Source organism: Anser anser (assembly GCF_964211835.1).
Source record: "Anser anser genome assembly, chromosome: 9".
Lineage (NCBI taxonomy): Eukaryota > Metazoa > Chordata > Aves > Anseriformes > Anatidae > Anser > Anser anser.
This window is the reverse complement of record NC_139729.1, coordinates 9,732,481-9,747,133: the sequence shown is the minus strand read 5'-3', so window position 1 is coordinate 9,747,133 and position 14,653 is coordinate 9,732,481. Positions and strand designations below refer to the sequence as shown.

The window sequence follows — 14,653 nt, the reverse complement described above, 5'->3', positions numbered from 1 at the left end:
AATGTCTTTCACAGTTCAGTTTGATGCACCCGTGGCTTGAAATAAAAAAGACAGTCCTTTTATCAAAGACTATCTCAAAGATTTAACACTTCAATATGCCCATATTTGAAGCAAAGCAAAGGTCTCTTGCACTAATATTAAAGAGTCCTGAATGTCTAGGTCATGATATGTAACTGTGTTTATTATGTCTTGAGCTTTTATACCATATCAGGTAAGAAATTACAAGTAACTGCTTGCAATCAGCCAAAATATTTTAATTTTCAAATTTGAAAAACAAAAAATTGAAATTATTCCAAAAGAATTGTTCCTAAGGTTGACTCCATGATGTTCAAATCATAATTAACATTTCTAATACCTATACAGTAAAAAAGTGAAATACCTTGCCAATGACAAAGCTCACTTAATTCTCCCATTTCTTCCTTACCTATGTTGATCAGATGACAGCTCCTGGTATACAAAAATTCTGGGTGAATAAAATACCAGTTCTTAATAACATAAGAACTCAGCTACCAGTTAAAGATTAAAAATAAATAAAATTTATTGCAAAGTCAAAGTAAGTATTACAGAAAAGAAATGCAACCAGGTGAATCCCAATCTGTGTTGCATTCCAGCTATGTCACAGAAGAACACATCCTATATCTTGAAGTGACTCAGCCCAACACAGCCATACTTTTTAGGAAATGTGAAATCATTATAATTGCCTTATCTGATGTACTAGAGTCCTGCTAATGACCTATCAATTATCACAAGGCTTATATTTTGGTTTCCTATTAACCAAAGATGTTCTGGAGCAAACTATCCAAGGAATTGCTTAACATAAGGAGACCAGACTACTGCAGAAAAAACACTTTCTGTACAAGAATACCCAACACCACAGCACCAACGTTCCAGAAAAAGAGATCAAAGTGAACATTTTCTAGTCACATTAACACCACTTTTTCTTTTTTTTTTTTCTTTTTTTAATAATAATAAAAAATAACCATGCCTCTTTCACTTTGGAGAAAACATTTTACCAAGAAGTATGGTAAAGTCATTAATTTCTGGTGCAAAGATGACAAGGATCACAATAGAAACCTTAAAAGCAAACAGTAAAGAGCCAAGTCCTTTCCCCATTTTAGCATTTTCATAGGAGGAAAGAGGTAGTCCTTGTTGCAGAAGTGAAATCAGATCAGTACCTAGCCTGTCTAATTACCTTAGGTGAGGACTGCCAAGAGAGTTGGTAACCAGGCCAAGTTACATGAGGTAATATTTTATCCAATAGATAACAAATCCAGCATAATCCAGGCTAACAGTACATATTGATAAGATTAGTTTCTAATACATGTTTATGTGTTCGCAAAATTTGTATCTAGATGTTTATGTAGAAAAAAGAGGGGAACAGTTATCACTACTGGTGAACATGTATTCTGTTTCTGCATTTCAATGAATATTTATATTGAGTATTATGGTATTTTGCTTGCTGTATTTGTAGAACTGCACACATGGGAAGTTGGCCAGTCTACCTGCAGAATTTGTCTGCCTGATGTGTTAGAACAGGCATTTAAAACTCTTTTTGAAGAACAGTTTTAGGATTGTGCTGCTTCTCCCATGCTGATAAAATCATTACTTAGTTTGTTAAGTACCTGCTGGTACTGTTCTATGGGATGCTTTAAAGATTAATGACTATCATCCTTTGTCATTTAGATGAAAAACAACCAATATATTCTTAGGTGCAAATTTTGTCGAGGTTTAATACCTGGTTCTCTACTCTAGATTTGTTTTTGCCTACTGCAGTTCAAAATACAAGTTTTTCAGCTGTTAGGTACACAAACCTTTTTTGAGGAAGAGTAAAGTAACACAGAAATAAAAAATAACTTGAGAAGGAAACTGTGATGTTAAACCCTGTATACACTGTGCCAAACCACCAGTGACTTGGACACCAAGAAAAGTATATGCCCTCTCAGGAAAGATATCTGGGCTTTAGAGCACAGGACTGTCAACTGAGACATCTGAAATCCGTGCCTTAGCCTACCTCTAAGGCAGTCAGTATGAAATTTAGGTCTGTATCAACAGTGACTTTACCTCTTCATGCTGCTGTTTGCACCATGAGGACTCCAGGTTAGTAGGTGCACAGGCAAGATTAACAATATAATAGTAAGGTCTTATTAGACTCTTAAAAGTTAAGCTCCTAACAAATTAGTCCCTTACTCAGTGTTCTATTGAGCACACACCTAGATATCTTGCTTGTTTAGAGCTTCTGATGATCAGAAAGGGCTTCAAGAAACTCAGAAAGTCCTCTACCTGATCTGTGTGGTCCTTATCAACTCCCATTTCTCGTAAGTTTCTTCTCTTTGCCTAAGAAAAATGAGAACTCCATCCTCTGAAATTCCAGACCACAGTTGGAATTGGGACCGCAGTTGTAATCTTTCAGATCACAGTTGATAGCTACATAAAAATTCAGAAAACCTCTCTAAAAGCTCTTCTCACACCATTGCAAGCTGCTAATCATGTGACATTTAATCTAAACCAAAGACAAACTGCTAGCTATGAATATTTTTCCTAGCCAGTGCTCTAAATGTAATAATGGTTTTCAGAGTGTGTGGGTCTGGCTCACTTCAAGCGGTTTTGCTCCTTCCTTGACTCCAGCTGCAAACTACTAAACACATACTTTTTTAGGTCATTATGGCCTAATGTCTGTGGCATTACATTATTTCAGTGACATATCTTTGAACATACCGTAATTCCAAAAACTGCAGGTCATCTTTTAGCTAACTGGAGAGCAGGATTTTATATTAACTCCATCCTTTGCCTCCGTCTCCTTTTTAAAAAGGAAAACAAAAATTGCACTGAAACTTCCTTTCCCATTATTCCCTTCTTGGTAATGAGTCTTTTAAACTTGCCCTATTAGGGAAAATCATTGCTAGTGGCAAAAAGTGCACCACCACTGAGAACATCTTCCATCCCGATAAATCCTGGCACAGAACCGAAGACAGAGGATAGCTAAAGCACAACATTCATAATCAGAGATTCTTAGAAAAGGAGACCTTGCCAAGGATGACTTCTACTCCTTCCCTTAAAAAACAAAAAAAACACACATGCACCCAGGCCAATAAAAGATGACAGCTGTCTTCAGAACAATACTTTTTATGGTCCTTTTCAAACAGAAAATATAATATAATTCTGTCTTTAATTTGCCCAGGTTAATCCATGACCCAATGAGTTAGAGATGTATTTACCTGCTTATATTCTCCTTTTGCTTAGCTATTAAGTAAAATTAATTCGTTGGTTTCTGTTTAAGAAAGAAATGCTCAGAAGAGCAAAACTTCTATAGGTCAGGTTTGAACTACTGTGACAAAGTTCCATGGCAACTTTCTAAAATGTCAGACACATTCCAGCTCTTTACAAGACAAATTCGGTAAGAGCACACAGTCAATGTTATCCATAATTTACAAGTCAAGGTATGTCATTTGCCCCAGTTGGTCAGTTTTATCTCAGTCGAAGTAGTTCAACCATCTCATCAACATAATGTGTGTGAGGTAACATCTCCTATGAGCTATGGTATTTCCAGAGTGGGAAAATGTTGGTATTTTGCATGAAAACAGTACTTAAGCTATGTGGTACATCACTGACAGCAAAATAAAGCGTGATTTGGACTATTCCAGTGCAGTATGTAGAAGTAAACACTCTCCTTATTTCACAGTCTTGCTTGGAAAAGGCAGTAAGGAGCAGCAAAGCACAAATGGATTTAATTCCAGCAGAAAAAAAACAACAGGCATAGCATAGAAATTTGTCAGTATATCAGTTTCATACCCCTGAGTTTCACCATGACTATGGTGGCTATGAAGCCACCACTAAAGCAGACCCTGAACTGGACAGGATTGGGAAACTCCAGAAAACTGCACATTTCATTCCCGGCTGCTGCCTTCCATGCCTACACACGCACAAACACCTGAAAGAGGAGAAACAGTGGAGAAAGGCACTTGTAAGGATTTTCACGTATTACTCCAAAAAGGAAACGTCAGTGTTGCCACCAAAGCCCAAAGACCCAGAGGAACCTCAGGGCACAGGAGGGCCAAGCCTGCTCAGGGAAACATAGGGCAATGGCTTGGAAGTGGGTAATGCTCTCAGCCAGCCCTCCTGCATGAAAGCTGGAAGATTCATGCTGAACTATTATCTTTACACAAGCACTTCAGAAAACAGAGCTTTTTTTTTTTTTTTTTTAAAGGCACTTGCATGTTCAAAACAGCCTCTGTCCCTGCCCATGAGTTTCTCCTTCTTTTTGCCAATCAGCCTGGCTGCTCTGGCACTTCTGGCTCTCTGGCACTGAAAAAGCCTAGCAAGACTGCTCATTTCTCAAGAAAACCTTGCTGCAGACTGAAGAGCTTCAGCTAAGCATGCACATTTTGGATGTGTATCCAAACCAAACCCAAACATCTTGAGATTCTTCCTTCACTAACTCCAAACACATTTGATATGCTTAAACACACATTGTATTCTGTCAGAAACCAAATGACTATTTGCTGTTCCAAATAATCAGATATATCGTGCTGGATGATTAACAGTAATATTGTTCACCCAAAGCAATCAAACTTTCATTTACATATTTAAGAGCTGGGATCCACAGCCCTTCAAGTCTGTGGGACTACTTCCAATCACTTTGACAGACCTTGGATGTAGCTCTGAGCGATTTTTTTCCCCTGGATATATTCATCCATTGAAGACTGAGCTCAGTATTGATTTTTTCACACTGCAGCTAGAAGAATGAATATACTTAAAGCTTCTTGTAAGGCCGGATATCACTAGGTAAATTGAATACAGAGGCTTGTTTTCCTTACATTTGGTTTTGATGTTCTGTTCACTGAGCCTATGACTGCAAAGGTTATAGATGATGCAATTTATTTTCCTTCTGCTTTTTACCAGTAGAATACTGCTCCTCTTCCTAGATTAAACACAGGCTTTATTGCACATTTATCTCAAAATGCATTTCTTTGAAAGGTCCAAAATCTAACAGCATGTTTCACATTTGCTAGTAGTCTCTCATTTTTATCCTCATCTTGTAGGGAGTCTGCTTCCAAACCAGTTTTGTCCTCCTAACGTGAACTGTAGGTTTGCCCTGATTTTAACAGAAATAATACCATCCTCGAAGTCTTTAGAAGCCTCCTGTTCCTACAGCAAGCACTGTAGACATTTATATTATCACCATTCTATTATGAATATGAAATTAAAGAAATGGTTACTATGTAAGGGAGTAATAAGCTTTTTGTTTTACCCTGTGTACTTTGATTTTACTTTGTTCCTAATCAAACTAAGCTTATGCACGCTGGTATTTCCCCATGTCTATTTTGTAACTACCTATGTGCATATATCTGCTTGACTTCTACTGAGTACTGAAAACTGCTGAATTAACTGCAAAATACTAGCCACATTATTACATGCCAGGCTTGGCTACTTAAGCATTATCTTGAAAATGCAATGACATTTCTCAGTAAGTACACCGGACAACATGTAACCATATTCAACGTGCGCATCATCACACCACGCTGTGCTTTTTGTTCCATTTTGTTTTCTATAAATACAAAACAGAAATCAAGCCCATGCCAAAAATAACTGTAACTAATAGTTTGCATACAGGTTTTGTAAAACGGAGTTTTCTCTTTTTACTTTAACAAATAGCTTGTATTTAAAGAGACTATCATTCCTTCTTTTGTTTTCCCAGGAAAACTGTGATCTAGCCAGTAACAGGCAAGCTTATGTAATTATTACAATGAAATGCAGAATCTGCCTTGCAAAACCTATTTGCACTGCTTTACAGTTTATTTATATATATATATATATATATTTACCTCAGTTTCTAAGATTGAAAGTAGATCTACTGATTCATAAGTGTCATGTTATGAGTATTTTATGGTATTTCTCTGACACTAGCCAATTATATGAACTAATTGAGAGCAAACCATTCCTAAGCTGCTCTTGTGTTATCCAGCCTTTCAATTGATTCCAGAGGTCTGCTCTGGGTATGTGCCTGTATGGTACAGCCTTAAACTCTAGGTTTTAATTAAATTATCTTCTTTTTTAATTGGTCACAATTACATACCTCAGAACAGATTATATGTAAAATTGTAACTTGTATATTCAGCACATACCCATTAAATTTTCACATTTCTTATAAGGAAATAAACTTTACAACTTATCTTGGGTTATTGTAGTGCTCAGTTAAGTTTCAAATCATCAAGCTCATAAGTAAGCAGCTGTGATACTTTTGTTGTATACAACATATAGAACAGCCATAGCTATTTAAGAAAAAAGTAAGAATGCCAGACAGTGCTCTTCACTGAATTACTCTTCCTACTTCACAAAAGCAACAATGAAAACAGTTACTCTTGTAATTTTTTTTTCCTTCCCTTGACTTGCTGACTATATTACTCCAAAATATGACAATTATCACTACCAAGACTGCATGCATTGACTATTTCACACCTTCTGCAAAGCAAAACTTGTTTACAGATTCACTATATCAATGTAACAAAGAAAGGAATACCCAGATGGTCAAACCTCAAAGTGGTCAGGGCTGAGATCAATTTTTTCAGAAGTACTTGATACACAACTCCTCTATCTTGACACCTGGTAAGCATTTCTAGTCAATGATTTTGACTAGTCACCCAATCAGAACTTTCTTATTCAGTTCAGTCCCACACATGATCAAGAGCTGAAAATCCTTTAGGTTCAGAGGAAGTGAAAATGCAGACTATAGACTTCATTCCGTTCCTGAAGAAAACTGGAAAGGCTCTGCTGGTGCAGTGGTGCTGTATAAGACTCTGAAAATTCTCAAGCTGAAAGTCAAAACACTTATCAAGCACTGTAAAGAAACACTTCAGTTTCTAGAAGTGCACGGAATAAAGAGTTAACAAAACATTAAAATAACATGCAAATTTTTAGAACATTCAAAATTTAAACAGAAAATAATAAATATAAGTCTGTGCTTTTCATCTAAGAAGAAAAAAATGGAAACATTAACCTGGAGAGACTGTTTAGCTGTGCTTTCAAAACTAGAGTTAAGGCTAATAATCATGATACTCTGGTGATATGCAATACATCAATCACTTCTATTCCCACTGAAGGAAGAAAATAAGCCAGTGTCTCAAAACCATTTTCACAAGCAAAGAAATAAATGAGTTCTGTTGGATCCCTTAATAAGCCTTAAAATCATTTTGCACACTAAAGTTTGCAAAAAAAATCAGATCTTTAAAGTGCTTTTCATAAGCACACACATAAGCACTGATAAGCGCATACAGATTCCAGTTTTACTTCCAATACCTTTGCAACACCTTTTTTTTTTTTGTTTGTATTTGTTTTTATGCAAGTCAACATAGAAAGGGAAATTACTAGCAATAAATTTTCACGGGATCACTGTAATATATAAATAGTATGAAATTAAGCTCAGTGAAGCTTCACTGAGCTTATCAGGTAGACATGATCATCTGCTTTCCAGCAGAGCTAATTAGGAAAGGATCTACTCATTACAGTCAGAGTAAAAGATATCAGTTGTTCTCAGGGAGAAACTGAAGGAGGAAAGCCTGGGAGGGAAGCAAACGGGGCAGCCACCCTGCTCTCCCCAAGACCGCTGCCCTCGTGTGCTGACAAGGAATGAATTCCAGAGTAATCAAAACATGTTGTTGCTTTCTCTCCCCACTGCTCTCTTAGTAAATGTTATCCTAAAGTACCCCTTTCACAAACACAGTGGTAAATGGCCACCAGTTCATTGGAATGACATTGGAAAGCTAAATACCAACTAACCTTCTTCAATTACGTTTACACTGTCTCCACACCAGTAAAATTGTTTTGACCTGATTTACCTCAGCAAAGCTTACTTTCCTAGAAAAGTGACTCTCTGACTGCAAATGCTCTAACGAAATTTATACTCAAGCCTTCACTGAAGTTAAAGCATTCTGTTATATGCCTTCATACGTTTTACTACTATATTTATAGATGTCTTGGAGGTTTTTTTTTTTTTTGGGGGGGGGGGGGGGGGGGATCCAAGAGGACATAGATGTTACTAATGTCAAGGCTTATAAGAAGGACAGCAGAAAATTATTACAAGCTTAGGTGCCTGTGCTCTGTGTATTCATTATAGGTTTTGAAGCTTTACATGCACTTTGTATGACAAAGAGCATGAGATGTCTTCTGTCCTACACAATTCATCTCAATTAGGTAGAAGTAACAAGGTAGGAATGCATCGTATACAAAAACGAGCTAATGCATTTGCCAAGCTGTAATAGATGTTATTACAGATACCAGACTAACAAGATTGTACAGCCACTAACTACATACATTGTATGAACATCCTTTCCTGTAAAGGAGAATATAGCATTTTAGAGCAAGGTTCTCAGACAAAATCCAAACCCTCAAGGCAGAGCAGTTCAATTACCCAAAGTATCTCACAGAACAATGGAAGTGGTGCAATGCATTCAGAGAACACTCTCAAGATGCTGCTTGATAAAAGAGACTACTGCTTTTCAGAACAGCCCCAACTGAATCCCCAGAGCAGCCATTACCGAAGGAACATCCAGGTGTTGCTGAGCTTCAACAGGAGAAGGGGCTGAGAATGAGAGGAATTCTGCTCCCCTGCCCACCCCAGCTGCCACTGCCTTTTGTTTCTCTATTTTCTCTCAACTACAGCCACATCCCATTTCTGAACAAGTGACAGACAGCTCCCAAAACTTGACCACCTGGCCTTTATCAATAGGCATAACCATAAAGCCCCCAGGACCTGGGCCAGATGGAAAGTAAAATTCAGCAGCATTCACGAACAAAAGCACTTACACAGTAAAAACTTGTTGTTTCTTGGTGAAGTTTATCACTGTTTATTGACAGGTCAGCACTAAGAGTAAATCATCCCCTCTAGGAATTGGTGTCAGCACTTTTCTGGCCACTACTAATTGTCACTCTATACTTACGTCACTTACAAGCATCAGCACAGTAAAGCACAGTTTGTAAATTATTCCACCCCCATGCAGCAAACTTGCACCTGAGATAAAAGAGCTTGCTCACAGCCTTTTAGTAGCGCAAGAAACAAGCTGCTCACAAGCACTTCCAAGAACATTCAGATGACAATTACGCTTATTTTATCATCAAATAAAAACATTGATTTTCCATGTTTTATCCATGACAATTGCTAAGTTTCCAATAGGAAACAGATTCAGAACCACTAAAATGTTCCACTTGAATTTTTATCACTTTTCATTTGCTGATCTCCCACATTGCAAAATTTTCCTTTTTACCAAGTGCTATTACACCCTCTTGATTATATCATAAAAAAAAGTTTAAGTGCTACTTGCAAAAATGCTTTGTTTAGCTGAAGGGGGACTTGCAAAGCAATTTCCAAAGCATCCAAAAGAACGATTTTTGTGAGCCCATGGCTAGCGGGGGACACTAGGGCTAGAACAGGAGCGCTGCAGTAGATGTCAGCAACAGCAGCAGAACCCCTGGAAGAGCACTTGGCACAAGCAAAATGCTTGATAAACCTGAAGCTCACATCTAGCCTCATTCATAAAATACAACAAAACTGCAGAAGCTTAAAGGATTAGTTATTATTTGAAATTGTACTGCTAAGGTTTAAGTGAACTTAGCACTCCTTACTGGTTTGAAGAGTAGCATTAAGTTCTGCTTCTCCATTTGGTATAGCAGCATGAGCAATGGTGTTGGTATCAACTTGAAGTATAGGCATCTTTACTAGGAAGACTAAGGACCATTTGTAAAGTACTGTGAACTAATTTTCACACTTCTTTGGCGCTAGACATCTGAAACTAATTTTTCAACATCCTCTTGCCAGTAATTGCCTTTTTAAAAATAGATATAATGACTTGATAACCTGTTATGTTTTTCCCGGGATTTCAACTGATATCTGTAATGAAATAATCAAGTTTCCTACGCTACCTAAGAAATGAACAGGTGAACTAAAAATAGGAGCTCTATTAAACATTTTTCGTAGTTCTTAAAGTCACATAGAGTCTTGTAATATATTAAAGGCATAGATACAAGAGTAAAAGAACCATATACCTGGAAGGAGTCTTGAATGCCTTTTACTACCCTACAAAAACAACAATAAAAAAAACTTGAAGGAACAATATTCCATTATATAAACATGACTAACCACAAAAATTAAAACCTTTACTAAATTCACTGTAAGATAAACTGACAATTAACCAAGCCTCTCTATACTTCTAACCAACACATGCAAGATGCTTACATCTGCCAGAGCCGTGACCATGCTAACTGGCCTAAATTGCCCTCACCAGCATCACCTGGTGCCCACTCCCATACCCTGCCCACTCCTACACAAACCCCGCTTAAGCTCAGGCCATGGGTTTCAAGTCTTGTTCTGAGCTATGCTGTGATTGTACCTAGTCTGGATTTATCTCTGTTCACTCCTACGTAGCCCTTGGATCTGTGTTGGAGCCTGATCTTTTGTCCCGCCTTCTGGAAGGATCTTAGACCCAAACTGTAGCTGGTTTCACATGTTTTCTCTGCCTCCCTTCCCTCTGACTCCCCATAAGGTGTTGGACCCGGTTCATAACCTCAGCCTGCCTGGGGCTGCCAATGGATTCTGTCATCAGCAGCCAGCCGTGGGCCTGTGCAGTGGCCAGGGAGGGCCCTGGCTGTCCTGTGGATGCCTCAGGCTCCTGGCTTGTCCTTCCTAATGGAGTAGCCCCATTCTTGCTTCTTCCTGATACTCTTGAGAAAACTGCATTTTTATTTTTTTTTTGGCCTGTTTTGGTAATCAGTGTGTAAACAAAAAGAGGCATGGTCTTTTCAGTGAGCAGATTTGGATACTGAAAGTACTACAAATCTCAGAGAAATCTGGGAGACCACCATAGTGCTGCCGTACGGCTGCACAAGTACAACATCCACTGGGGAAACAGAGTATGTCACAGGTCTCTCAAAAGAAAACTGAAATTAGCTGTCAATTTAGAGATTTTCTCTCTCCTGTCAGCCATTGGTGCTGGTACAGATTTTAGTTGGGTTTTGCAATCTTCAGCTGCATAAAGCTTCTGGACACAATACCCTGGCTCATTTAAAAATTCAGGTTTTGCCCCTCTATATTTTAACAAAAGTACATTTTCCTCCACAATGTGGGGTGCTGAAGGTGCCATCACTTCTCGTCTGCTTCTCTGTTCCTGTGAGATATAATAGAGCTTAATATTTTTACTTCACAAATCCTATTTCTATTTTTCTTTTACTCCTGTGTCAAGTTAAATATGTTCCCCATTTAAAGACACTGATAACACTGACAGAGTGTGCTCTGCTATTCTGCCCAACAAAAGCTTTGTCTTGAAACTAACCTTTCCCTCAGCAGACAAAAGTGAAGGGCACTAATAGCAAATGAAAACATGTAGTTCTGTTTATTAAGGCTGCTGGTTTGAATGCCAAGTTCTCAGTACAGGATTAAGTGCATTTTGTGTACAGCTGGAATATGTCATAGATACATATAGGTCTTTGAATTTTAACATTCCCAGGTGATTTTTTTTTTTTTTTTTTGGTATTAGCCTTTAGTGCAGAAAGAAATCTGGACTTCCAGAACTTGTGGATAAATAGACCTCTCATTATTTTCCTGATGAAGAACTTAGGCTTCTTACACTGAAGGTCTGAACTTCGAGCACCTTCACATGAGAGCTGTTCTTATATTTATTTTCAAAGTATCATAAATAACAGGGCCTTGCTGACACCTCCCTATACCTTTTAAGTTCTGCAATTATAAAAAATAAAATACCTTTAATTACATTAATACTTTTTAAAAGTCTTTCTTATAAAATTGAATGATTACAAAGCAAATGCAGCAAAATAAATGATAAAATACCTAGATTTCATATGCCTTCATTGAATGGAATCATTTTATCTTTAATGTCCTTTTAGATATCTATCACCAAGACAATATTTGTTCTTGTGACTATATACCCATATATATGCCCATTTCCTCATGAGTAAAATCAGTAGAAAACCACTCTATGGACTTAAAGCTTTTTAAGTTTTCTAAACAAAGAGCAGCCATCTTCTTCCATGTGCTTTTTAAACAATGTATTAGTTCCATGCAAAGAAAGTGAGGGTCTGTGCCTGCTGTAAATAACTGAAATGCTCTGTAAAATATGCCGCACATTTATGGTCTGATGTAAATGCTAGCGAATCATAAAAATATTCCCATTGAATTCTGGGGGTTCTGGATATAGCCCCTAGGCACAACTGTTTCTTAGCATTTTCTTGAAGTAGCCATTTGGGAATCACATTGTCCTGCACACTAACATCAAGGGTTCTTTTTACTTATTCTGATTAGGTTTGGTTTCAGTTTTGTTTATTAAATAATGTGAATAATGGTTATGTAGGAATTTATTTTGAGTGGTGGCATTAAGAGATATACTGAAAACTTTTACAGGAATACAAACAAAAAAGAACTGAAGAAATGAATTAGATGTTTCATATATGTAAACAATTTCTATGGCCATCCTCTGGCCTGCCACCACTCAAACACAGCATGGTTTTATCTGCTAGGTTTTCATGCAAGATTAATGAATTTGGGAAGTAGATGGAGATACTTATTAGCATTTGATCATTACTTTTTGGAGTTCAGTCTGAGAATGCACTTATTCAAAGAAACACCCAGCCCACTCTTATTTCTGTACATACATCCTTGCCCTAGGATTTTAGGCAGGAATGGTGGGTTGTTATGCCCCTCCTCTGTGTGTAGCTAGTCAGAAAATGGAGGCCTGTTGGCTGATAAAGACCTTACCAGAGTTACTTATGTCTTTGACACTTCCATGCTATTTTACTGCACAGGCCAGTATTTGACGTTAGCCTTGAAGACCACCCAGAAGTAGCAGCTGGTGCAGAACTCTGCTACTCACATTCTTAGTAGAAAGGAGCTGCTATCACCATAAAACAAACTGTGCTCAGTGTTTTGCTCTGCCTATCTTTTGCTTGGTGCTACAACAGCGTGCAAGTTGTACTCAAGAAGGCCAGATAGCCTGGCAGCCGACTGCTTGAAGCAGCCTCTCCCCACTGCTCCACCATGGCCCGCTTCTCTCAAGTTCTTTGATAGCACCTTTAGGACCAGAGGCAAGCCACGTTGAGTAAAAGATCAAACTCTTCCCCTCTGGCAGTTTGTCAATGCAAGAACTTGGTAGGGCATAGTGCACGTTTGTTATGGCAGGTTTTTAATTACATCTTTGATACAGCAGTGATAGGATTCCATATGTGAGAGTAATGCGGCATATGCACCAGTAACTCAGAGTTGAAACAAATTTAGGTCAGATCCTCACCTGATGTAAATTAACCATTTCATTTACTCACATGGAACCCTGTGTATTTCTTACAGCCAAGAATCTGATGCCTTGTGAGATTTTACCTAAACATCTAGGCTAAAAAATTATGATAACAATAGGTATTTTACATAAATGTACTTTTCTCTCTCTTCTAACCCTGGAGCTCACAGTGCTGCTAAACTGCTGGTGAACTTTTAGGAGAAGCAGACCATGTGTTGACCTGTATAAAACACATGAAACCTTGAAAATATTAGAAGGTTACAGACTTTGGAACTGTGAACCTCAGCTGGAACTTCCTGCCGACTGCTTTCCCGGTTAGAAGGCATCAGGTCGAGTTTTGTGCTTTGTAGCATACGGCATGTCTGATCACAACTGACAGACTGCTTTGAAAGCAGGCAGTAAGGATGAACACTTAATCTGCTGCATAACATGACTGTAAAAAACAGTTTCTAACTAAGGGCAGCTAATAACATAAAGCCCACAGGGCTAAGATGAATTATTTATAATAAATTGTGCATAATTTAATGTCCATAAATGACAACAAATTTGTGAGTTTCTGTAAAATTTTGGAGATTGGTCAGCTCAGTGTCACTCTGATAAGAGCATCAATGAAAATGACAAGTTTCTAACAGTATTCTGCACCAATCTTTAATTATATAAAGTATGTGCTGTTCATATTATGCACTTGTTTACGTTCAGTAGGTACCAATTTAGTTTCATCTAGATAAAATATCCGTAATAAAGACACCCTGCTGATGTCAGATTATTGCAAAGCTTGGAAACTTATCACAGCTACACTCAGATCATGCAAGTCAGCCTTGATGGGCACATAGTTTCATCAGTTACTAAAGACCTATTGCTGATGCTCACCAGTTTAGGATCTCACTGCTAATTCTATGCTATGGGAAGGAGAAAAAAGGAGGTAGAGATCTCCTTCAGTGAAGATCTTTACTTCGAGTCCATTAATGGATGTTATTTGTAGTTCTCTCCCCTTTCTCTCTTCACCTCACTTCCTTCCAATTAATTAAAGGTCAAATATTGAAGCTCTTTTCTATTCATGCTGAACAAGATGATATTTTAGAAATTGCCCCGGGAAGACACTAGTACTGCTGTCTGTGTACGCTACTAATCACTGCAGATGGAAGTGGCAGAAACCGAAGCAGGAGCTCAAACTATCTTCCCACTGAGTTTGGTAGGTCCCAGACCACACTGTCTGGGCAGCCTGTTGACCATCCCATGTACATCAAAATAACCCCAAAACAGTGGGTTCCATGAAAAAGTGCTTGCAAATTAGGTTCTCCTGAGAAGTTTAAAATAATAGGCATGAGTTCCAGCTACTACCCCATATCCCTACCCTAAACAAA

The 14,653-nt window shown here is 38.0% G+C and overlaps 1 long non-coding RNA gene across 2 annotated transcripts in view; it reads right to left on the bottom strand.

Moving 5' to 3' along the window:
• LOC310904498 overlaps window positions 1-14,653 on the bottom strand; it is a 43,355-nt gene extending 28,702 nt beyond the window's left edge. For both annotated transcript variants that reach the window (XR_014588402.1, XR_014588403.1), the window contains exon 1: window positions 10,036-14,653. This is a non-coding gene — a long non-coding RNA (uncharacterized lncRNA). The remainder of the gene's footprint in view (window positions 1-10,035) is intronic.